Consider the following 27,087-nt stretch of genomic DNA (forward strand, 5'->3'; position numbering starts at 1 on the left):
ATAGATGTGTAAGGGATGCTCTGCTCTCTACATAAAGACTCCTCAATTTCAGCTTTCCCAGCTCCATGTCATCTGACCCCTCCTCCCTGAGCCTCTATGCCTCCTCCTGTCACCGTCCCTGAGGCTTGGGCTCAGTGACCCTCTCTCTGAAGATCTCTCTATCAGAATCCCTAACACCACATTGGGTGTGGATTATCGCCCCATTTTACAGATGAGATCACTGAGGCCCAGAGGTTGCAGAACCTGAACTGGATCCTGGGGGTCTGGCTTTGGATGCTGGCCCCACATGGGCTTCTGCTGCATCCCCAGCCCAAGCTGCCCACCAGGATACGGACCCAGGGCTCAGGAGTCCCAAGGCTGAGGGTGGCCTGACCCCTTCTGGAGGAGTCAGCCTCAGAGCTGGGAGTTCCCTGGGGGCCATGCTGTCATCAGTGGGGGCCAGACTCCCCAGCAGGGAGAAGAACAAGGTTTCTGCGGTCTCAGCCCTGGAGACCGATCCCTGGTGTGCCCTCCTTCCTACAGCACCCAGGGACCCGCCGCTGCCCCTCACCTATGACCTGATGGGAGAGAAACGTCCGCCATGCTGGGAGACAGCTTCCGGCTGAGAGGATGCTCCATCAGCTCTGTCGCTCACTCACACACATGCCGAGAGAAGCACAGCCCAGCTCACAGCAATCTAGTGAGGTCCTATGTCGCTGTCCTGTGCCAACCATCAGGGAGCCCAGAGCCATCCAGTTCAGTGCTTCTTGCCCTTCACTGGGCATCAGAATCAAAACCACAGAGGCTCAGAAGCACCCACAGAGGTTCCTTGACCTAAGGTGAGGCTTGGGCCTCAGAATTGTTTAAAAGTCGCCCCCGTGATTCTCCGGGCAGCCAGGGTTGAGAACAACCATCTGGTCCAAAGCGTCCGTGTCACAGAGGAGGAAAGTGAGGCCCAGAGGAAAGACCTGGTGACACATCAAGATAGGGCCCAGGACCACTGGTCTGGATTCAGGAATCTCTGCACCCACAAACCAATGTTCCCACGTATTCATTCAGCCCTGGGTTGTGAAAGGTGCGGAGGGGAGGGGAGAATGGCCACTGTGGACCCAGCGTCTGAAGGAAATTCTGGCCTTCCCTCCTGTCCTCAACCCAAGTCCTCCCTCTCAGATACTGCTCCATGAGTCACACAGTGAGAAGGTGATTCTGTGTAGGCAACCACAGCTGTTTCTCTGCCTCAGTTCACAGTTCTAAGCACCTACTTCATACAGAAACTCTTGCTAAATGCTTTGCTAGCATTATCTCGTCTAGAAGATCTGCTGTTTCCAGCCAGAACTGCTCCACTTTCACCAAGAGAAAAACACGAGCTGGCTTCACCCGACTTAGTAGCCTTGCCCTGCTTAACACAATCCAAAAGGTCTCTCTTGGACGTTCTGACAGCCAAGAGGAGCCGCAGTTCCTGCTCAAGGCAGGCAGCATCCGGTCTGACTCTGAGCCCCACCATCTGCCTGGGCAGAGCTCAGGAAGGCACAGAGCCGGCCATCAGGACCCCTGAGTTCCAGTCCCAGCTGTGTCACTGGGCAGCTATAGGGTCTTGGGTAGGTCATTTCCTTCCCTGGGCCTAAGTTTCACCATTCCATAAATGGAAACATTGAACTCAATCAGGGATACTGAAATGTGTTTTGTGGGACAACACTTTCTTCGCATAAAACTGCAAGTGGAACACACAGACCCCCATGGGAGTGGTAGAGGAGCAGCCAGGGTTCCAGAGTTGGGCACTTGGCCCCTCCCAGCCACTTGCTCTCTGAAGACGCTCCCTAGAACTCTCCAAAGCCTCCCGGTTTGGTCTATAAAGTCTCCTTTGATTCCGTCATGTCCTCCTGGTGTATGACCCGGAGACAGGGGTTCGGAGGAGGGCAGTAGGGAACATAGGGGTTCTGGTAAGGTAAGGGACAACTTAGAAAAAAAAAAAAAGAATATCTGCTGTAGGGTAGGGTCCAGAGTTCCTTTTTTCCAACACAATCAGGAGAAGAAATTCCATACTCATTTGGTGTGACTCTAATGGCTGCAGAGGCAAGACGGGAAGGAGGTGACAAGGCCCCCAGTGCACCCAGGTAAGGGGAGGGGGCCCCTGGGAGGAGGTGGGGCCTGCCAGCATCCTCGGTTCACACCTGGAAGAGGTCACCGATCTGTAATACGTAGGCCGGGGCTCCCATCGTGGATCCCCAGGAATACTCTGGTCTGTTTCCTATTCTGTGAGAGGGGCATACCGGGGCTGCTGGAAGGCTATGGGAAACATGCAGAGGCTCAGAGCAGGGCCTAGCCTGTCTCCAGCAGTTATGACTTCTCGGCTGTGGTTTTCCGTGTTGTTATTTTGCTCGCTTGTGGTTTGTAGGCTCCTTTGATTGGGTGGGGGCAGGGCAGAGTCATCTAATTCTTAGAGTTGGTGGAAACCTCATTTTAGAGATAAAGAAAGAAAGTGAGGCTCAGAGAAAGAAAGGTCCTTACCCAAGTTCACAAGCTGGGGCTCAAGAACCCCAAGTCAGAACCAAGCTGGGGCTCAGGCCCCAAACTCCAGACTCCACGAGACCCTCCCCACAGGCCAAGCACAGGCTTCCCCATGGCCACCGGCTTCCTCCCTGCTGCTCAGCCCAGTGCCTGCCTGCGTGGACGCGTCCTCCCATACACCCTCCACCCACCCGGCCAGTGGTGAAATCACTGACCCCTGGGGCAGCCTTGGGTTCCCGGGTCCCGATTCAGCCTCCTCCTGAGAGCACAACCCCCTGGCCTCACTGTGCCAGGGCCTGTAATTGCTCTAACTGCCCCCTGGGGAAGTGGGGCAGCCTGGTCTTTGTCCACATGAGTCAGGTTTCCAGAGCAGAAACCTCAGGCAGAGCCACATCGCACAGCCCAAGCCCTGCCACCACTCCCCACAAACCACTTCCTGCCCCTTTCCTGGCACCACCGGCCTGAGGCTCGTGGCAGCTGCACGGCCCTAGTCTCCGCTGCTCCACTGGCCCCAGCCCACCCCTAGCCCACTACCACCCCACCCACCCACCCACAGGCGGGGCAGGGCAGGACTCTGTCTGTCCAGGTGGACGGGCCACAGGCTGGGTCACCCAGGCAGTGGAAACCCCCAGCAGGAAAAGCAGGCCTGGCTGTTCATCAGTCCTGTCACTGTCTGTAATTTGGTTGTCCGCAGGTCCTCCACGTCTGTCCACAGCAGAGCAAGGAATGAAGATGCTGGGCTGGCAGCTCCCACCCATTCACTCAGGGCTGGGGCCCAGCTGTGCCAGTCTTTCCAAAGGAAGCTTCAAGGAGAATGGAAAGAGCACTGGATATAGAGTTAGATAGATCTGGGTTTCAACTCCACCTACCTCATTGCCTTACTGTGATCCTGATCAAGTGATTTCAGTTTCTTCATCTGTAAAATGGGGAGCATAACATCACCCCTTCCAGATGTGTTGGGAGGAGTAACTGAGCTAATACACAAGCCTACACAGTATCTGGCACATAGTAGATGCTCAATAAATATGAGTGTCCTTCTTCTGCAGCACGATGACAGGGGTTCTGGTGAAGCAAGGACAGGCAGCAAAGTGTTGGGAAGAGCCCTGCAGTGGGAGTCAAGAGGCTTTGGATCCAATCCTGGCACTGCCTCCAACTTGCTGTGTGGTGTTAGGCCAGTTGGAGCACCTCTCTCATCTTTAGTTTTCAAGCATAAGTCTGGGATATGGGAGCAGATGGTTTCCAAGGTCTCCCTCGGCGGTGACACTCTAGGACAGGGGCTTGGTGCTGATAGGATAGTGACACTGCTCAGGGTGATGGGAACGGTGAGAGGGATGTGGTCGTGACCATTACTAGGTGCACGGTGCAGCACATCGGCAACAGTGAAGACAGCAAAGCCAGTGGTGGCCCGGGCTGGGGCCCAAGCTCACTCAGGCAGGGCCCAGGCGGTATCTCCAAGGACACTATGCTGAACAGTGAGAGTGGCCTGCGCTCAGGACAGGTGGGCACCCTCCACCAGCCAGCCTAGCCTCACCCACCATGCTCAGGAATCAGGCCCTTGTTCCCACCCAACAGGTGAGCACCAAGAGTCCCACGGAAGACTGAGGACCTCCTCTACCTTCAGGGAGTTTCTGCTGATGGAAGACAGACTTCACAATGCATGCTCATTAATTATTAACCATCATAACCACACATCAGAACATTGATTTACTGCTTGAGGTCGTGCCCTGTGTTAAGCCCTTAATGAGCATTATCTCATTTAATCCTCCTGACAACCCGGGATGAGGTCATCACTATCATTATTTCTATTCCGCAGCGGGAGGAAAATGAAATGCAGAGAGGTTATGCTCCCTGGCTCCACTGTAAGCAGCAGAATGAGGATTCCACAGAGGCTCAGGGGGAGCCTTGGGGCCTCCAGAAGAAAGGATCTTTCTGCTGGGAGACTGGGAAGGTGTCCCAGAGGTGGGGACATGCGAGTCAGGTGATGACAATCCTGGTTCTCATTTATCAAGCACTTGCTAATGTCACGCACTTCTAAGTCTTTAGGGGAGATTCTCATTTAGCCCTTACTTCCACCCCTGTGGCAGGTACTATTATTATTCCTGTTTTACTGAGGCACAGAGAGGTCAAGCCCTACCCTGTGCAGGGGAAAAGGAGGCCAAGCAGAGCGAATGGCTTGGAAGGTACCATGCTCGGGAAATGACAGGCAGTTGGTGTGGCTGGAGGCTTAGGTGCTGGCAATAGAGGTTAGAAAGGCAGGCAGGTGGGGCCAGGTCATGATTCCCCCACCTTCCCCCACAACACCCCCTGGGAGGAAGGGACCCAGGTCCTAGCCTCGCTCAAGAAATTGGCATTCAAACTTAGGGGCCTCCCCTTCCCGCCCAGTTCCCAAGGAGGCAGCCTGTTAGTCACCCTGTGACTGATACATTCAGACTCAGAGTAAGCAAACAGATCATAGGGGCCCCTAATCCCCTCACACCCAGAAAGCTGGGGAGAGGCTAGAGAGACAGGCCTGGAATCCATGGCCTCCGGGGGAGATAAGGAAACCTCATTCCACCCTCCTTCCCCAAACCAGTAGAGCAAAATGCCAGCGTGATTCATTTTTTGAAGACAGAATAAACAAGTCCAGAGAAGAGATTAAGTCTTTGTTTCACCCGACTCAAGACAGTTGGAAAAGCATAATTAGAAATGCTGCAACCCAGAGTTGGCAAACAGAAAATTAGTGGCAGATTAATTTCATTGTCTCACTGGGGAACAGAATCCTGTATGTTAAGTATAGGTTTCGAGGGAGATTAATTTCCCATCTCACCAGGTTGGAGGGAGTCGCCTGCAGGGAGTTCACTGGAGTTCTCTGCCTCTGGAGAGCAGGGAGACCAGTTTCAATGGGGGAGAAGCAAGAATCCCCAGGGTATCACGACAGGGCTGAATGGGTTGCTGGGTCCAGGCCTCTCCTGTCAGCCCTGATAGCTGGAAGGGAAGCTCTGAGCTTTCAGCAACCCAGTGTACTACATCACAGCCCCTCTACATAGCTTTGCCTTCACGCGAAGGTATGCTCAGACCCATTCCTTCCTACTCACAAGCCCTTCTGTGCTCATTCTGCCCTTCCTTGGAACAGTCTTTATCTAGTGTTTACTAAGTGCCAACGCTTCCCTTAGAATCATTCGGTTAACTCTTGCAACAAAACCAAGAGGAATAACCATTATTATTTCCACTTTACAGATGAGAAAACTGGCACACAGAAAAAGATAAGTAGTAGAGCTGGTAAGTGGCAGAGCCAGGATTTGAGCCCAGGCCATCTGGAAACCAAATCTGTGCTCTTCACTTCAAGTTTATGCCGCTCCAAATACAGGGTTTGCTTAAAATGGAGCATGCTTGTACTATGTGGTGTTTCTCTGGGCTATTGTAGTGGCCCGTCTTGGAATGGTCCCCACCCTGCCCATAGGCTCTGCCCAAACTGGAAGCTTCTCGGGGAGAGATTTGAAAGTGGTCATTGGACCTAATGTGGTGGCCCCAGCTGCAGCTTCTACAGGTGGAGAGTAAACCAGGCTGGGCCACGCCAAACCTGCTGCTGTAGGGGGATCTGCCCACCCAAGCAGTCCAGTGCTGGCCAGGAATGGGTGTGCCACTGCCCTTGCTGTGGGTAAGGCAGGGTGGAACAGCCCAGGCTCAGCCAAACCTCAAATGGCAGGCTGCTCCGGCTGCCTCCCAGACCATGGGTAGGACAGATCCAGAGAAGGCCAGCATAAGAAAAACAAAAAACTATGTCTTGTCAGCCAACTGAAGCCAGACCACAGTGTGGCAAAGACAGGAAGGGTTTGATAGGACTCCCAGCCGGGTGCAAGGATGTATGTCTGGTTTCAAGAAGGACCAACGTCTAGTTCTCACCCAGAGGGGGCAAATAGCCTTCAACTTACATGTCAATGCCAATCAGTTGGTAGTGGCTGCTGAGAATGATGCTAAAGTCACATCCTGGCTCAGCAAGGACACATTCTATCATTGATTAGCAATGTCTCCTCGGTTGCAGCATCAAGGTGGTGGCACGACTGCAGCTTATTAGCCACCCCTGTTAGCTCCATAGTATGACACTTCAGACCCTCCCCAACAGCGCCACAGCTTCATCTCCCCCTCCTCTCCATCCCTCTCACCTCTAGCCCTTTAAGCTCCAGCCGCATCTAGCTGTTTATTGTTTTCTGGTAATAGTCCCAAAGGCAATATGGACATGCTTTGGAGAGGCCTTTGTTCCTGCTGCCTTCAAAGCCCTTCCACCCTTACCTGCCTGGTGAACTCATTTCATCCTTCAAAACGCTGTCCTGGCATCACAACCCTCAACCCCTACCTTGACAGAGCTCATCACTTTCTCTTCTGTACATTACAATCAACAGAGTCAACATTGCTGAGTGGTTCCCAGGCCCCGCCTAGCACCAAGTTCATTACATCCATCATCCTTATAACCCTGTATTACCTTCTCAATTGATGCCCATTTTACAGAGAAGGATGTGACACTAAATGGTGTTGAGAACTTGCTCCAGGTCCCCTAGCTGGGCCATGATGGGGCAAAGATCTGAACCTGGCTTGTCTAATTCCAGAGCCCAGATTTTAATCATTGTGCCGTGACGTGGCAGCTGTCTTCTCTCACTCTATTGGCCCGAGCTGTAATTTATTATGTACATATCTATCTTCCTTTATACATAGTTGTTTCCTAGATGGCAAGGGCCTTTACTTTATCCCATAGCCTCCGCAGCTAGCCCAGAGCCCTGCATACAGTAGGCACTCAATAAATGCTGGCCGAACTGGATTTGACTGAGTGCAGAGCTTTCTTGTCCTGTCCCCTGCCTCACATGCCAACCCAGTCCTCCTCCCAGGAATCCCCTCAGCCCCACCTGTCTAATCTGGGTAGTGAAAGTTTACTGGTGCCTAATGGGGTGGAGCGTTTGTGGGTTATCTCAGGATGGGCGAAGGCAGGAACCTTTTCTGTGTGGGTAATTTATCTACCTAGAAAGATTACAAACTCACAGCAGAAGAAGGCAAAATATACATCTTCCCTTTTCTTTTTCTTTATTTTCTTCCTTGCTCTTGCTGTTTATTTATTGAATGCTTCCATTGTATGAGGCACGGGCTGAGTCCTAGGGGAGCATGCCTCCCCGCTAAAGTAGCGTTACACCAAGTGCACTCTGTGGACAATCCACTGGTTTAAAACAGAGTCCTTGACTTGCCACCAACCCTCCAGATTCCAATTCTGCAGGGCCAGGCTGAAGCCCTGCCCTGCCTGGCTTTAACAAGCCATTTCTGATGTGAAGCCATCAACAGCGGCTGAGCCATAGAAATCCCCAAGCTGGCATCTAAGCCATCAGCGACATGGCAGTTCAGTGATTCACTGAAGGTCTGACTGTATGGGGAAGGGGGCTTTGGGCATCCTGGCCCCCTTGGTGCCCACAGGGAACTAGGGCCTCCTATCTCTAACTGGCTCACTTGAAACGTCCCTTCCCCCAGGAAGTTCTCTGATTTCTCAGGCCAGGTTCCATGCACCCTTCCTTGTCCATTCATAGGCCCCACTGCAATGGCCTGGTCATTTGCCTCATGCCTGCGCTGGACGGTGAGATGCTGGAGGGCTCTGATTCACTAATGCACGGTGTCTGGCCCACGTTGCTTGTTTGTCCAAATAAATAAAACATTTTAACCTGACCAATAAGCCTGGCTTGAAAACATATGAGACACCCATCCATCTGGATTCCAGAGGGCAGTCAGGGTGGGGGTGGAATCAGAGAAGAGGAGGGACTCAGTGGTGCTGGCACCAGCTCCCAAGGGGGAGTTGACAGGGAAGCCCAGCGGAGCTCCAGGCAGATCAGGTGAACATGCGCAGCGACATGCTCTGGTCTGAAATGCAGCCCCAAATTCTGCCCCAGAGAATCCTGAACAGCCAAGGCCAAAAGGGACCTCAGGGAAGCCAGTCCCTATGGTGGTCTTTTCCCCGTGAACTCCACGTGGTAGCTGCCTTTGTCTGCTGAATTGTCACTTGGCTTTTCCACACTCGTTATGGAGAGATAACACTAACTGGCAACTCCATTAGCAAGCACAACCAGGAAAGCCACATGCCCAGGACACCATGGAGCAGGGGAAATAATGCAGGCCTCAAAACCAAATAGATCTCGGCTCTCCTCCACAGTTTGGCTCCTGGCTGTGTGACTTTGGGTCATAATGTGCCCTTTCTGGGCCTCTATTTCCCCACTTGTAAGATGGAAATAATCTTTGACTCAAAGTTGGGGTGAAAAATAGATGATAAAGCAATTCTAGAGGGCCTAGGAATTCTTCCCCACCCTCCTGTGACTGTGTCCCACCTCTTGTTTGAGGACTTTCCCAATACTGATCATTCATGGGCCTGAATGTCCTTTCCCAGTGGGGTCTTCCACTGGTTTTTGGTCCAGTCCTCCATGATGTGGGCAACCTGTTGTTGCAAAGCTCTGGTTAGAGCAGAGGTTATCTCTGCACACCCCTTAGATAATGCATCACTTCTTCTGAGGCTGAAACATGTCTTTCCTAAGTGGAGGAGAGCACAGGACATGATCCCAAGAGGTCCTGAGCTCCATACACCTGCACTGGGCTCAGTGACACCTCTGCAACCTGGTCAAATTCTTAGTGATGTCTCTTCCTCAGACAGGCCTCAGAAGAAGGGTATCTTCCTTTTAGTATTTGTAGGGGAAGCTGAAGCCCCCGGAGACTTTGAGCCAGGGAGCACCCAGAATTATTAGCACCCTGGGGTGTGGAGGCCCCTTCTATCACTGACATGCACACATCTGATAAAGTGGTGTGGGCTCTTCCTGGGCACAGCAGAGGCCTCATGGTGGCCAAGGAAGACCCTGACCCAGTCCCAACAATGGCAGACAGGCCCCTTCCCTTCCACAGAGCTGCAGTGGGCACAGAAGATCATTACAGCAAATCGAGAGGCTGAGAATTAAGGGGAGTGTCCTCTGGATGGGAAACATAAAGAGGGGATAATGACGTGTGTGTCACGAGAGCCTCCTGCATGCCAGGCCCTGGGCTAAGGCTGTTTGCAGACATTATTTTCTGGCTGACCCTCACGCCGATCCTTACAGGGAGGAGCTGCCACTTGCTCCATTTTGCAAATGAGGACACTGAGCTGTACAGAATGTAAGTTACATGGCCCACCACAAGTTAGCGAACACTCGCGATCCAAAGCCCCCAGGCCTGATTCCAGAGCCCTAATGCTTTCATCCCCCAAAGTGCAAATTCAAGGAGCTGGTTCTTGTGGGCTAGAATCTCGTTTTTCAGCTCCTCCCTAGACAAGCTCCATTCCACCCACCCTCGAATAGGTTCCCATCCACATCCAACGGAGGAAATTGAAATCCCCAAGCCAGGTGGCCAGGAGCCAGCATGTTCCAAACCTGGCCCTGTCACCCAGAGGCCATCAGCACCTGCTTCTCCTGCAGGAGCCACACAGCACTGTGCTCACAGACCAAGCCTTAGTGCCACTGGGACCCAGGCCTGTGTCCCGGCTCCAACAGCCCCCAGCTCTGTAACTGAAGGAAAACAACTTCAACTCTCTGAATGTCAGCTTCCCACCTGTGATATTTGGACAAGAATCTTTATTTTAGACTCATATAAACTAAATAAGATAAAGAATACATGAAGAGTCTGGCATGTAGCTCATGCTCGGCTAATGCTAGTTCCTCACGTGAGTTCCCTGTAAGGCAACACCCCCCCCCAGACAAAGCGCATCATTCCATCAGCTGCTTCTGATTTTTTCTGGTACCCCTCTCCCTCACCAAGAAAGGAGATAACTAAATATTTCTGGGTAGGAGGCAGGAAATAACTAGGTAGGCCCCAGCTGCCTTCGTGCATTACTTTAAATTTTTATGAAACGAGGAAATTCTCTCTCTCACCTCCAAGTTCCTGGGCTTTTAATGAATCCAGCCCCGGAGGAAAACATTCGCTGCTACTCTCTGGTGGGTGGGTGGGTGGAAAAAGCAGATATTCCCTGGTCCCACCACCCCCAGGCCCACCGAAGCAAAAGATGAGTCCTTTGTCTTCACTGATGCCAGGCAGGGAGGTGAGCATATCTTGAATTATCCTACAGTAGAGTTCACACCGAAATGCACTTCTAGGCTTTAGGAATGTCCAGGATATGAAAAGCCAAATGTACAGAGGAATTCTATCAGGAAATGGGCAGACGCCATCCCCATTTCAAGGGAAAGGACATGGACATGCGTATAAAGACTTGGAGAGTCCCCAGACGTCAGAGGCACCAGCAGCCTCCTCTGACTGGCCCTGCGACCGTTCCTCAGGCCAAACGTCTTGACAATGTGCATCAGAAAGCCTGAATCTGCCCGGGCACAGTGGCTCACCCCCTGTAATCCTAGCACTGTGGGAGGCTGAGGTGGGAGGCTCCTGAGCCTAGGAGTTCGAGACCAGCCTGGGCAACACAGCCAGACACTGTCTCTATTGAAATTTTTTAAAAAAAGAAAAAAGAAAAAAAAACCCTGAATCTGCCCGTGTAGATGTGGCTTCCACGATCAGACAAACAGCCCTTTATAAAAACTTGTAAGAAACAGTTCCTTGTGGGGGTGGTGGGGTAGGTAGGAGGGTTCCAGGGCATGGGGGCAGCAGGCGAATAGAGGCACCCATCGTCTCCCACTGAGAGGATGCCCAGGCACCCACATGCCTGCCCTCTATGCCTAGAACCCACCCCCTCACCCGGACTGGCCAGTCAGAGTGGTCGCGCTCCCACAGACTCCTCAGGCCTGGTGGTATATAGTGTCTAGGGGTGGTAGGGTGGGGATTGGGCAGAGGGAGGAGAAGGAGCCTCATCACTTGTTGGTGCTTCAAGAGCATGAGGCTCCCACACATAAATAGCCCAGAGTCACCCAAACCTGGCTCTGGAGCCAGACTGGTTTCAGATCCCAGCTCTGCCACAGGCTGTGTGACCTCAAGCAAGTCACTTAACCTCTTTGAGCCTTAGCTTCCTCTTCAGAAAAATAGGGACAATAAAACTACCTGCCGTGTTGTCAACATGGATTAAATAATAATGAATGTGCCTGAGGTATTGTTTGAGATCATCTGGAATCTATTATTACGGTAACGCTTCTGATCAAGGGGCAGGGGTTGGGCTGCCCCTCTACTTCCTCCCCCAGTGCCCACAGTTGCTACCCTCCAGGGGCTTCTTCCTCTTTCGTGGCTGCCCTGTCTTCAGTGTCCATTTTACCTCAATGTCCTGCATCTTGGGTCATCAATTGGCCTCAATTCACCTGCAGAAAGCCCATGAAATGTTCCAGCATAAGCCTCCTAGCTGCAGGAAAGGTTCAGCTCTCTGTGCAGATACCAAGATGGGCTTGTATGAGAAGTGACAGTGAACACCAGAAAGGACCTGGGTAGTCAGGGAAGAAGAGGCCCCAGACCGGGAGTCAGGGCCCGTGGGCGCCAGCCCCAAGTCTGAGCCACTTCTCCGCTCTGGGTCCAGCTCTTCTTTGAATAAAACAAGAAGGTTGGACCAAAGCTGTAGATTTCAAATTGTGCTACTTGGTGACACCTCCATACCCACGGGCCCAGGAGGGCAAGGCTGAGATGGCACAACTCTCTCTGGTCTGTTTGATACGGTATTGGGGCCCCATGGGTGTTCTCACTTGAGACAAAATCAGCTCCTGCAAAACCACCACTCCACCAACTGCCCTGGACATCTGCCTAGACCCTGGGCCAAGTCAGGAGGAGGTGGTCAGTTCAGTTGCTGAATGAATTATGGGAAGAGCGGGCCACTGATATGGGAAGAGCAAGTCCTGATGGAAGTGCATGGAAAAAGGAAAAAGAAGAAAAACCGGTAAGCAAGAAAGAGGGTGCCTAGAAAAGAAAAGGGATTGAAGTGGAGGGGGCTTCCAGGGTCCCCATGCACCAGTGCCCACACCAACCTCACGAGGGGCTGGCCAACCTGTACGCCAAGAGGGGCTGCTCTTTCTCTCCCAGCAGCTCCACCATCTTCTGCCCTGAATGTCTGATGGCCCCGCAGGAAGGACGGTGCTTCCCAGATCTGGAGCAGTGGAGGCCGAGCCGGTAATGAGACCCCTTGGGTCCCCTCCTGCAGTAGCCATGCTGCATCTGGCAACCAGCTGGGCCCTCCCTCCCTGCTGCCACCCCCTCCATCCACGCCATGCTTGTTTGTTTCAACTGAAGCTCACAGTGTAAGAGCCACAGATCTCACTGACGGCTAATGGCCAGGGCTGGGCTGCCCGGCCAGGTTACCGTGGCGGGCTGGTCAGACCCCCATCCCACCTGTGCCCACACCAGTCCCTCCACCTACTGCCTCCTCCACGTAGCATTTTTTTCTGGGCAGAAGAACCTTCTAGAGAGGTCTCAATGCTCAATAATGACAGGCACTGGCACCTGCCACTTCTAGCATCTGAGAGATAGGTAACAGATCATTTAACAGATGAGGAAAATAAGGTCCAGAGAACAACTTGTCCAGGTCCACACAGCTACTTGGGTAGAAGCAGCACTTGAAACCCGGTCTTCTGATTCCAAAGCGAGCACCCTTGCCAACAATAACAACCACTGCATATCAGCCATACTCATGTCAGTCTTTCTGACATTCATTTACATATTTACATCACAAGGTGAAAAAGAAACTAGTCAAAAGTAATAGGCAAGAAAACTTGAGACACTGATTCTCACAGTGTCACATGGAAGGAGAGAAGGGGCCTTCTATTTGTCACCACTTTCAGAGTGGGCCTTTACATCCTCAGTATTCAAATGTAGAAACTGAGGCCCAAGGAGGTTAAAGAACCGAAGTCGACCCATGTTTCATGCAGCAAGACCATCACAGGCCAGAAAGTAAGCCATTTCCACTCCCCAAACCGCCCCCCAAGCTGGGCAGAGCGCTCACTGTGCGCCTTCTGTGCTCTCTGCAGACAGCAGAGTGCTGGATGCTGAGGCTCCTGTCTCAGGGGAGCTGATGGTGTGAAGGAAGGGGTTAGAATAATGTCACTTCCTGCAAGAAGCTTCCTACAAGAGTCCCCTGGCTCCCTGGCCTGGGGCCAGGACTTGATCACACCCTTTCCTCGCACCCTGTCCCTTTTCTTCACACCACAAATCACAGCCTGTCATTCTACATATGGGGGGTTAACCAGGTGAAGCTTCTGTCCCTTTTCTAGAGTGTGCAGGGACCCGGTCTCTGCCCAGCACAGAGCCTGGCACAAGGAGACACCCATAAACAGCTGAATGAATGAATGCATGAAGGAACAAATGTTGAAGCAGGCAGTGAAGTGGGAGGGCAGAGAATAGAGAGAGGGGTACAAACGCAGCCGCCCAGGGACAGCATAGAAGAGAAAGGTTGCATTTATCTGTGGGTGGGGAAGACAAGCCATGGCGGGTATCCACAGCAGAGCTCACCCCCGAGACCAGCCCAGGGCCTCGCGGCTGCTCTTCTCCTAAACAGGCAGTGGAAGACAGGGGAGCGGGCTCCATTTCCACCGTGCTCCCAGCCTGCTGGAGACCTTGCTTGGGGGCCTTTGCTCCTCTGGGCCTCAGTTGCTTCTGCTGTAAACAGAGGGTGGAGTTGTCTTTGTCAACCTTTGAAAACACTTGTATTTCTGAAACCTCACAGCTGGGCCCAGCCTGCAGCTCTCGGGGTTTCTTCCCTCAGCACCAAAAGCCCATCCCCTAAAGCCTTGAACCCCAGCAGGGAACACTGCCTCCAAGACAGCTGGGATAGGGGCTGACCCTGAAGTGGCCACGTGGTTCCCAAAACTTGTAAGAGTTCCCCTAAATTCCCCCGGGTCTACTTAGGGCCCCGGGCCAGCTGTGCCTTACTCACAGCCACAAGGCCTGGCTCTGCTGAATCTCAGCTCTGTGGTCTTGGGCAAGTCACCATGAGCCTCAGTGTTCCCATCTGTGAGACAGGAGAAGAGCCTTATGCCAGCAACACCCCTCCCCAAAGTGACTGTGAGCTCCAGGTGGAATCAGTGAAGCTCTGCATGTAGAGGGAGGACATCAGGACCAGGGAGGAATGTGTCTTTGAGGTGGCCTCCCCTCTCCACCCCGTCTTGTTCCCATGAATGCCACGCTGTGTCCTGGGGCCTTTCTTCTTTGTAATCCCAGTGTCACTGAGGGCAGCTGAAGTGCTGCTTCTTCCCAGGGCTGTGTCAATGTGGGGGTGGGGGAATCTCCTGAAAGCCAGATCAGCACCCTCTAACCTCAAGGTTCCTGGCAGTCATCAAGGGAGCGCCTGGGGACAGGAAGCACTGAGCTTCCTCCACCAGCTGCACACACTGCCAGCTCCTGAGAGGCTCTGGGCTCAACAGAGCCCAACGTCCGTCCGGTGTGACCTGCAGAAGCTCCTCCCCCGATGCCAGCACCTGAACCTCGGGGTACTGCCTGGTGACGAGCGGCGGAGCTAAGACGCCAGCTCCAGAATGTTCCTCAGGGAACCTCTCACTGCACAGACGAGGGGGCATGAGCTACCCAGCGCCCCCTGGCGAGGCAGTCCCAGGCCCCGACATTTCAGCTGCATGTGGTGCCCCACAGGTGCCCATGAGGAGGAGCTGAGACTGCAGAGGGGAGCGGCCCGCTGGGTCCATCTGCCCACCTGCGGCACGGGGGCGTCTGAGGGGCACTCCCACGGCACCCCAACACGGGGGCTTAGGGACTCCCACATCTCCATTATGAAGGCTCAGATTTGTGGGCCAAATTCAAGCCTGAAGCTTCTCTGTTATTTGGCTGCAAAAGAATTCCTGGTGGGAGTGAACACCACCCACCCCTAACAAGGTGTCAGCCCTATACCTTCTAGCTCCAGCTGCTCCCAAACCCCAGAAAAACCCACTCTGATTTGGCCTTGAAAACCAGAACAGTGACCCTTTCTGGCAGCCAAATGTTTGCACCACAGGCTCTGACATCCAGGCATCTTAGGGTTGTCTTAGACATCCAGACAGCAAGACGGGCAGTGGGCAGCAGACCAGAGGTGATTGAATGGCCAACTACACCCCATGTGAGAGCAAAGTCCATGAGGGATACCCCTCTCCCCAATTCTTCTGGGGCCTTCCCTCCCCATAACACTTCCATCTGCCCAGACAAGGGCTTCTGGTGCCAGGGGCAGCTCCCTTCTTATCCTTTATACTTGGCTGTTTGTGCAGACCACACAAAGATGAGTCATGTTGAAAGGCAGAACCTGCCCAGGGCTCCGTGAGTAATTTAGGCACTCACTCTACTTCTATTAAAATCCCCTTCCCTTGAGGATATTAATGGGAAAGAAATCTGACTAAAGTAATTCACACTCAGGTGTAGCTGACTAATAGCACTATGGGGGTGGGGAGAGGTGGGGAGGATTACCTTTTAGGTGTCTTGCTAACCCCAGATAGAGGAAGAAATCTCAGGCAGTTGACCAACCCATGATATCAGCCCTGAAGGCAGCTTAAGAGAAAAGGCAGGGGGTTGCATTAGTTCCCCAACATCTCTGCCGGGAAAGGACCTCAAGATCCATTATGCATTTGTGAGGTTAATCACAGCATCATAGCTGCTCAGAGTCAGAAAGACCTCACAGGCCAGGCAGACCCCTGGGGTATGCAAATGTGTGCAAACTAACATCCAGATTGGCATTCATTATTCTGTGGTCACCAGCTGAGGGACTTCTGTGTGGAGCACAGCTACGCTGCTGGCAGGAGCCCTGATGTGAAGCAACAATATCCTACTGGAAATGCCCAGGGTGGCCTTGGAGAAACTCCAGAGGGGCACAGGGATTGGCCTGCTGGACCCAGCTCTAGAGGACCAGCCAGAGATGCACACACACTCACTCAAGATGAATTGCAAGCCTGTGTGTTTTAGTAAAAGGCAAATCTGAAACCGCCTTTGCAAAAATCATAACTAAGGAAATTATGACAGTGAGAGAAACCTGACAGGGCTGACTCCATCTTGTCTCAAGCCTCACAGGTTGGCTCTCTTTGCTCATTCCTGGGCTTGGGCCAAGCTAACTTTGGGAGACATTTATAGTTTAAATAACAGCTCTTCCCAAAAGCTAACGTGTTCTTGTAAAACAAATAAAAGGCCACCAAGTTAGGATAAGAGGGGCTTGAATTCTAAATATTATCAGCTATTGTTCTGGAGGTCATAAGATTTACAACTTCTCCAATTACTCTTGAAGATAACATCACTGTTGTAGAACCTAACATTGGCCTTTTGAGATAACTTTTCAGTTTTTTGCATGTCTGGCAACCTGATGGCCCCAGCTGGACCTGCCAACCACTTCTGTGGCCCCCACCCAGGAACCGCCTCAGCATAAGAGGACAGCTTTGACTCCTTATGATTTCATCCCCAAGCCAACCAATCAGCACTCCTGACTCACTGGCCTCCTACCCACTTAATTATTCTTAAAAACACCGATCCCTGAATTCTCAGGGAGACTGATTTAAGTAATAATAAAACTCCAGTCTCCCGTACAGCCGGCTCTACATGAATTGAACTCTTTCTCTATTGAAATTCCCCTATCTTGATAAATTGGCTCTGTCTAGACAGCAGGCAAGATGAACCTGATGGGCAGTTACAAATCATGCAAAGATGATATGAAGCAAATTACAGGGGAATGACCACAAAACAACCACCATCTCTCCCTGCCTGGTAAGGGTCCTACAACCCTGACAGAGGCGGTATAGAGCAGCAAATCGGGGGGAAGGGATAGCCTCTCACCACACCCAAATGTCCTCCAGCACCATCCTCCTTGGTCTGTTGCCCAGCAGTGCTCTGGGCCAGATACCTGTGCTCGGCACTGAGGGGCACCCAGTGTGACTCAAGCAGAGTCTCTCCCCCAGAAGGGGTTACTGGAGCCACATGTCCAACCACCAGGTCAGGTGAAAACTGAAGCTCAGAACCTCCATGCCAGGATGGGTCTCCATCTGTCCGTTATCCACTACTGTTGTGTAGACTGTGCAAAGATGAGTATCAGGCTGGGCGCCGTAGCTCATGCCTGCAATCCCAACACTTTGGGAGGCCAAGGTGGGTGAATCACTTGAGCCCAGGAGTTCAAGACCAGCCTGGGCAACAAGGAGAAACCCCACCTCTACAAAAAATACAGGCACACACAAAAAATTAGCAGGGTGTGGTGGCACACACCTGTAGTCCCAGCAACTCAGGAGGCTGGGGTGGGAGGGTCTACTGAGCCTAGGAGGTTGAGGTTGCAGTGAGCTGTGATTGTGCCACTGCACTCCAGCCTAGGTGTCAAGATGAGACCCTGTCTCAAAAAAAAAAAAAAAAGAAGAAGAAAAGAAAAGGAAAAGATGAGTAACAGCTCTCCAAGGCAGGGCTCACCCAGGGCCTCACAGGTAACCACTCGCGTTGAACAAACCTTGCCTCACCAGGCTCTTAAAAGTGAATTTCAACAGAGGGACACGTGAATGGAATGAATAAATAAGTATTTACCATGTAGTATGAGTCAGGCACAGCAAATAGGGTGTCTTGTTTACTCACAGTGGCCTTAGGAGGAAGGTATTAGCATCTCCAATGGACTATTGAGGAACTAAGACTCAAAAAGATTAAGTGCCTCACCAAGTCACACAGCTAGAAATTGATATGACCTCCACATTCATGGAGAAGTGAGGGGAAGTGGAGGGAGCTAAGGTTAGTGTGGGTGATGTCAGAGGTACTGGTGACTTGCAACTGCCCTCCCCCTCATCTGGCCCCTCCCACTTCCAGCATGCACTCTCTCACCCACCTCATGCCCCAGCACTCACACACAATTCATGCTGTAGAGCACAGTTGGGCAAGGCAAGTGGCAGCTTTGAGCTCCCTCTGGAAGGGGCAGGGGAGGGGGAAATCATGCCCTTAGAGGCCCCTCCCCAACCCCTCCCTCCCCACCCCCAATCTGCTGCAGCATCTGCCTCCCCAGTGTCAGCATCAAAGATTCATCAAAGCTGAAGCCCAGCAAAGTGTGTGCTTCACATCTCTAAATGTGCTTCTTCCCAATGAAAAATTCAGTGGAAAATGCAGGGAGTTAAAGAGGGGAGAAAAAAACAGATTTGAGAAGGAAACAGGGAAGGAAGAAGAGAAAAGAGAGCTGCCTCTGCACTGTGGTTCCACTGAATCCACCCACACTTACTGAGCATCTGCCTTATTTAGGGCACTGTACCAGGCACAGAGGTGCGACCGCCAAATACAGCCTCACAGGCTGCGCACTGCACAACTTTGGGGGAACCATTCCCAGAGATGCATTCTGGCTTCTGTCCAAATGGCGTGGGAGTCAGGAGGCCTGGGTGTCTGAGTCTGCTCTGCCACTCATTAGTCATCTAACATTCTTGAGTCTCAGATTTCTCACATCCAAGCCAGAGGTTACAATACCCACCCCTCTCTTCTTCCAGTGTCCTGAGGAACATGTGCACAGGTTGTAAACTGTTGTGATAAAAAGAAAGTAGATAACTCATCCTACAGAGAAGCCCAAACAATGGGTTCAGGAAAAGAGGGGGAAGGGACCACTTCCAGTGGGGCAGTAGAGGGGGCTGCTTCCTGGAAGAGATCTTTGATCCCAGTTGTAAAGGATAAGGAGGAGTTCAGCAGACAAGCCACTGTGACAAATGAGCAGCTACTGCAGGTCCAGGCAGAGTGACAATGTGGGCAAACACCCAGATAGAGGAATGAACAACTTGGGCAGTGAAAGGGACTGTCTGGTTTGGCCCAGGAGGAGCTGGTGTAGGAAGTCCAACAGGAGGATGGACTTAGCTGACAATAAGATGAAAAAAGATTTTATCACTACAAGGAAGGCCTTGAGTGGCCTGCAGGTGTGGCAAGGAATCAGGAGATTGCTCGCCTCCATCTCTCATTGGTTTTGTCACTTTAGATGAGTCACAGCTTCCCTCAAACCTCAGTTTCCTCATCCATAAAATGAGGACATCAGACCAAGTGATCTGCAAGTTCCTCTTTTGGCTCATTTGGTCTGTACTTCTAGTTCTAAGAAGTTGTTCTGTTGGCCATGGAGGTATCCCAAGAAGCTCAGGTTGACAAGACTTGCCCAGGGCTTCCTCATAGGGCACCCCCAACCCTACATCCTCATTTCAAATCAGTCTCTTGTTGCTGTGCTTTGGACAGAGGATCCTCCAAGTACATGTGAGTGAGCCTTCCTGGACGTGAGGCTTCACCTTCCTCTACAGTGGAGACTCAGCACAGCTCCCACCCCACCTGGCAAACAAGCCAGGAGCACCCACGCCTAGAGCAGCCCTGAGTAAGCAAGCAGCACTCACAGCCCTGGTGTCACTGGCTTAGGCCCAGGAACGTCCAGGGTGAGCAGTTGTACCCCACAGGCTGCACACTATGCCCTGCACACCAGCATCCCCAGCCAGGTGTGACCTGAAGATAAGTCTCCACATCCTAGCCAGTCACATGCCTCTCAGACAGAACCAGAGTGACACTGTGAAATAACAGGTCCCTGAGCAACCTACACGTGGGCAGGACTGGGGAGCTTCCAGCTTCTGTGACTAAACCTTCCCTCTCCTCCCCTGTGGGAAGTGTGGTGCCTCCCCAGCCCAGCTCTGGGAGCAGCACAGAGGAGCGGTCTCTGGCTTGGGCCTTGGGGTTAGTTGTGTGAGCTGAGAGTCTCAACTCCACTCCTTGCTAGCTAGATAATCTTGACCTTGAACAAGTTCCTTATCCCTCCTAAGCCTCAGTTTGCTCTTACCTGTAAAATAGGAATAATAACATCCCTCTTGTAGGGTTAATGTGAAGATACAATGTGATCCTGCTTTTAAGGCACCCTACCCAGTGTCCTGCTCAGTGACCTGCTCATAATGAGAGTCCAAAAGATGGTAGAATTTGCTGGTAGAAAAAAATCAAGGAGGACCCTTCCTTAACTCGTTCTATGAAGCCGGCACCATCCTGATACCAAAATCTGGCAAAGGCACAGTAAAAAAAGAAAACTATAGGCCAACATCCTTGATGAACATAGATGCAAAAATCTTCAACAAAATACTAGCAAACCAAATCCAACAGCACACAAAAAAGTCAATTCACCACCATCAAGTAGACTTTATTCCTGGAATGCACGGTTGGTTTAACATACACAAGTCAATAAATGTTATTCGCCCCTCATAAACAAACTTAAAAGCAAAAATCATATGATCATGTCAATAGATGCAGAAAAAGCTTTCAATAAAATCCAACATCTCTTTATGATAAAAAAAAAACCCTCAACAAACTAGGCATCAAAAGAACATATTTCAAAAGACTAAGAACCATCTACAACAAACCCACAGCCAATATCATACAGAATGGGCAAAAGCTGGAAGCATTCCCCTTAAGAACAGGAATAAGACAAGGATGCCCACTCCCACCACTCCTATTCAACATAGTACTGGAAGTCCTAGCCAGAGCAATTAGGCAAGACAAAGAAACAAAAAGCTTCCAAGTAGGAAAAGAAATCAAATTATCTCTCTTCACTGACGATATGATTCTATACCTAGAAAGCCCTAAAGACTCTGCCAAAAGGCTCCTAGAACTGATAAACAACTTCAGTAAAGTTTCAGGATACAAAGTTAATATACAAAAACCAGCAGCATTTTTATAAACCAATAATATTCAAGCTGAGAGCCACATCAAGAACTCAATCCCATTTACAATAGCCACTCAAAAAAAAAAAAATACCTAGGAATACATCCAACCAAGGAAGTGAAAGATCTCTAAACAGAACACTACAAAACACTACTGAAATACTGAAAGAAATCATAGGTAACACAAACAAATGGAAAAATGTTCCATGTTCGTGGACTGGAAGAATCAATACTGTTATAATGGTCATACTGCCCAAAGCAATCTACAGATTTAATGCTATTCCTATCAAACTACCAACATCATTTTTCACAGAATTAGAAAAAAATTCATATGGAACACTTACAACCATTTGATCTTTGACAAAGTCAACAAAAATAAGCAATAGGAAAAGAAATCCCTATTCGATAAATATTTGATGCTGGGATAACTGACCAGCTATATGCAGAAGAATTAAACTGGACCCCTACATTTCACCATATACAAAACTTAACTCAAGATGGATTAAAGACTTAAATGTAAGACCTAAAACTATAAAAATCCTAGAAGAAAACCTGGGAAATACCATTCTGGACATCAGCCTTGTCAAAGAATTTATGACTAAGTCCTCAAAAGCAATTACAACAAAAACAAAAATTGACAAATGGGACATAATTAAGGAACTTCTGCACAGCAAAAGAAACTATCAACAGGGTAAACAGACAACCTACAGAATGGGAGAAAATATTCACAAACTATGCATCCAACAAAGGTCTAATATCCAGAATCTATAAGAAACTTAAACAATTAAACAAGCAAAAAAACAAATAACCTCATTAAAAAGTGGTCAAAGGACATAAACAGACACTTCTCAAAAGAAGACACACAAGTGTCTCACAAACGTATGAAAAAAATGTTCAATATCACTAATCATCCAAGAAATGCAAATCAAAACCACAATGAGACACCATCTCACACCAGTCAGAATGGCTATTATTTAAAAGTCAAAAAATAACAGATGCTGGCAAAGCTGTGGAGAGAAAGGAACACTTATACACTGTTGGTGGGAATGTAAATTAGTTCAGCCACTGTGAAAAGCAGTTTGGAGATTTCTCAAAGAACTGAAAATAGAACTATTATTCAACCCAGCAAGCTCATTAGTGGGTATATACCCAAAGGAATATAAATTGTTCTGCCAAAAAGACACATGCAGTCGCGTATTCCTCACAGCACTGTTCACAATAGCAAAGATATTAAATCAACCCAGGTGCCCATCAGCAGTGGATTGGATAAAGAAAATGTGGTACATATACACCATGGAATACTATGCAGCCATAAAAAAGAATGAAATCATGTCCTTTGCAGCAACATGGATGCAGCCAGAGGCCATCATCTTAAGCAAATTAATGCAGAAATAGAAAACCAAATACTGCATGTTCTCACTTATAAGTGAAAGCTAAACATGGACACATAAACACATGTCCATAAACACATGGACATAAAGATGAGAACAGACACTGGGGACCACCAGAGTGGGGAGAGAGGGAGAGGGGCAGGGGCTGAAAAACTACCTATTGGATACCATGCTTATTATCTGGGTGACAGGGTCATTCATATCCCAAACCTTGGCAACATGCAATATACTCGGGTAAGAAATCTGCACATGTAACCCCTGAATTCAAAATAATAGCTGAAATTTTAAAAAAGAATTTGCTGGTGGGGCGCCCTTCAGAGTTGGCAGCAAACCAGGTGGTCGTCCCAGGTGAATCCTTGAAGGTAGGGCTGGCCCTACCCAAAATTATGTACTCCATCCTTGGCTCTACAGCACCCTCTTCCTGCCAAGTCAGGCCACTACCACTGTCAGTGCAGCCCAGAGACTTGAGCACCCCACAGTGGCCGCACCTCTGCTCTGCTGGCCCCAAGTAAATGGCACACACAGCATAGTGGCTCCAACACTGAAGATTTTTCCTGGACACAGCAGCCCGTGGCCCTTTGTTGAGCCACACAAAGACAAAGCAGCTCAATTGTGATACCTAGCAGGCTAATGCAAGCTTGTACTCCCCCAAATTAAAAGGGATCAGTGGCATATATTAGTTATGCTAGAAAAAGAAACAAGATAACTTTTTTTTTTTAACAGAAAAACAAAAATGACAGAGGTGCAGAGTGGGGAGAGGTGGGGCGAAGAATGAGGGGAAAAAAATCAATTTTCCACAAACTACATTCCAGGGCACAAAGTGGAGAATGGGAAAATTCGTTTCCAGAACAACTCCTGTCTACTTTGTCCAAAAAATAAGGTTGACCTAGGAAAGTCTAGTTGGGGCAGAGAAGTGCAAACCGCGGTGGGATAGCAGCCTGGCCAGGTCCTGTGCGAGCAAGGGGGCACACACTTCACCCAGCCCTACGCTCTAAGGGATCCTCACTACCCAGCCCCTGCTCGGGAACCTTGACTGCCTTTGTCATTGGCTGCAATCGGCACAGGGCCCTCTGTCTAGCAATGACAGAAAGTGCCTTTAAATGCAGAGTTTTAGAGTGCCCCCCAAATGATCAAGTGCAAAGGGCTGAGCACTGCCTGTGAAATGAGAACTGACAGATACATTCTCTACCTAAGTGCTCATACAAGTAACCCAAATGCCTTCAGCCCTCTGGATTTCAAGGGTCACCTTTCCTCTAATAACCCAATCACTGCCATCCAAGCAGCCATCTCATATGGCAGCAGGGAGGCCAGTGTTCCCTGGGATTTCTGGCCCTCCTCATGGGCTCCGAACATGTTCAATAGGATCAACAGGACACTGATTGTTCCTTATTACCTCCACCCCCAGCTATTTGTTCCCAGGCTGCACCTGCACTGCATGGGGGTCACCTCCTGCCATCTCATAATTTGATTCTCCAGGTCACGGCATGCATCACTCCCTGACTGTTTCATCTCAGTCCTGGATGCGAGCCAGTGTCTCCACCCTCAAACTCAGCTAAGACCAAACCAGTATGTTAACACAATTTTACTGAAGGTTTAGGCATGATTTATGTACAACATGGAGGTTAATTTACAACTGCTGCTAGAAGTTACTAGTCTCAGAGCTCATCATCGAAAAACCTGACCTCAGAATGTTTGCCCAGCTCCCAGCAGGCTCCATATGGAGGGGAGCAGCTCTGTCTCCAGGAGCCACCACACCCCACCGTCCATTCTTTTGGCCCCAGAGAGAGAAGAAAAGCCTCCCCTCCCCAGGCAAGACCTGCCTCCTTCCATGCCCCAGGACATCCCTTTCCTTCAGGAGAAATTGTAGGCTTCCACAAGGTGTGGTCTGACCACCTGGACCCAGTCCCAACGATCAAAATGACTCCTGGTTTTAGGGGTCACCCTATTGAATAAGGGAAGTACAAGAAACACCCAATCCCAGTCCCGTGCACAGTCATCTGAGAGGAAGAGAGAATGTAGCTCGCTCACCTCTTTTGGCCTAGTTCAGTCTTGGCTTCAGATCTCCCCAGAGAAAATTCAAGAAACAAGGATGAAAACAGCCTAGCGGACAAACAGTAATTTTCCAACATGAACTATTGTGAATCTAGATGTTGGAGGTAAGCAGGACTCTGATGCCACAAGATCAGGCTCTGCTAACACACTAGGTACATTCTAAACAGACACTGAACACCGCAGGCTGCAGCCTCTGCTTCCAGGGCGCTTCACTGACGTTTCAGAGATTCCTCAAGAAAAATGGGCAGGTATCTACTGCCTCGACTTAAAGACCTCACCAAGTGGGACTGCCAAAATGATGAATTCCAATCTGCATCCTAGATTGCTGCAAATGTTTGCAGGTCCCCAGGGCAGTTTTCCAGCTCCAACTTGATTTTATAATCCAGTGTCTTATCAGATACTCCACATTAAATACATGGAAAATTGAGAACCCCTTTGTCAAATGTATCCAGGGGAAGAACAGCTGCAGTCCACACTCTTATTCTTCATCTGTCTCCTTTTCATCCAGGATCTGCCTCTGGATCCCATTCTGTCTATCCATCTAGCTTCCTTCTCTTTATCTATGTATCTACCTGTCATCTATATCTACCTATTATCTCTATGTATATCTGTCTACCTATCATCTATATCTACCTATCTATCATCTATATCTGATATGGTTTGGCTATGTCCCCACCCAAATCCCATCTTGAACTGTAGCTTCCATAATTCCGACGTGGTGTGGGAGGGACCCAGTGGGAGATAATTGAATCATGGGGGTGGTTTCTTGTGGTAGTGAATAAGTCTCACAAGATCTGATGATTTTATAAGGGAGTTCTCCTTTCGCTTGATTCTCATTCTGTCTCGCCTGCTGTCATGTAAGATGTGCCTTTTGCCTTCCACCATGATTGTGAGGCCTCCCCAGCCACATGGAACTGTGAGCCCATTAAGCCTCTTTTTCTTTATAAATTACCCAGTCTCCGGTATGTCTTTATCAGCAGTGTGAAAACAGACTACTACACTATTTATATATAATCCCATGCTAATCTTTGCTGAAATGGTCACCTTTCTGCATCAAAGCATTCTCAGGCTCTGTCTGTGACTGCTCACAGGTTGGACTTTAAATTCCTAGTCTCACCCATTGGATTCTACATCATTGTCCAGCTCTGTTCCTAGCACTTCCAAAGACTCAGTCAACACCAAGAATTAAGATAGCTTGTTTCCCTTCTAAGTGTGCCTCCTGCAAAATGCCTGCTGCTTCTTCTTTATTTATGTCATCTTATTAAATTAATAAGTTTTCATTTCTAAAAATTTGAAAAATGCAGAAAAAATACTGCCTTGAAAAATATCTAGTTTGTTTAACAGCAATACAAAAATTTTTTAAAAAGGAAAGAATCCCATTCCCAAGACCCAGAATTAAACACTGTTAACTCCTTGGTATAGTTGTTTTCAGGGTTTTCAACTTTAAAACAAACAAACGGAAAAAAAAAACTCACTGTATAAGTATCATTTTAAAAAAATAAGTTCATTATAAAGAACTTAAACAGGCTGGGCGTGGTGACTCACACCTATAATCCCAGCACTTTGGGAGGCCAAAGCGGGTGGATCACTTGAGCCCAGGAGTTCAAGACCAGCTTGGGCAACATGGCAAAACACCATCTCTACAAAAAAAAAAAAAAATATATATATATATATATATATATACACACACACACACACACACACACACACACAAATTAGCTGGGCATGGTGGTGCATGCCTGTAGTCTCAGCTACTCAGGAGGCTGAGGTGGGAGGATCGCTTAAGCCTGAGAGGTGGAGGTTGCAGTGAGCTGAGATCATGCCACTGCACTCCAGCCTAGGTGACAAAGTGAGACTCTGTCTCCAAAAATAAATAAATATAAATAAATAAAGAGGGTTCTCTCCACCCAGTTTTGACCAATTGTTGCCTCATGAGAAGGATGCAGGACCAATGTTGCTAAATCTTTCAATTTTGAAGAGAAGCCAGAAATACGGATTTTACATGGAATTTTCAAAAGTGGGCAATGAATTCAACAATTTTAAAATGTGCTGACCCCTCCAAAAAATGTGGGACTCATCCAATCCCCAGTCACATATTTGCAAGTCAGTAGTAAACGCTCAGTAAAGCAATGTGCTGATGCTGGTCATGCAGTTTGCACATTTGTTGAGGCTTTGGTGAGCCTCACCTGGAAAATAATATGCTGTGTCCTTTAACAGCTGCCCTCTGTTCGAGTGAAACAGCTTGAATTTCCACACTGGATAAACTCCATGCAGTTCTCTTGGTTCCGACTCTGTTTACCCCTGGCCCCTCACAGTCTTCTCCAAGGCCGGACTGTCTTGGCCACCCTCAGAGCACCTAGAGTGAGCTCAGGCTGGAAGTGGCAGCAGGAGGACAAGGGAAGCCACCAAAGGCCAAGAGCTGCAGAGGCTCCATTGCCAGCAGGTGGCCTGCACCAAGGGATCTGTGGAACGCTCGGAGGACTCCCTGCTCTATCTAGTCTTCTCTCGGGCAGCAACTTCTCCACCCATAAGTTGAAAAAGAGGAGATGCCATACACAACTGAAGCAGCAAAATCATTGAGTCTGTGTGACTTGGAGCAATAAGGCCAAGTCCCTAGCCATATCTGTGAAAAACATACCGAA

The sequence above is a fragment of the Pan troglodytes genome, chromosome 16 (genome assembly GCF_028858775.2).
Source record: "Pan troglodytes isolate AG18354 chromosome 16, NHGRI_mPanTro3-v2.0_pri, whole genome shotgun sequence".
Lineage (NCBI taxonomy): Eukaryota > Metazoa > Chordata > Mammalia > Primates > Hominidae > Pan > Pan troglodytes.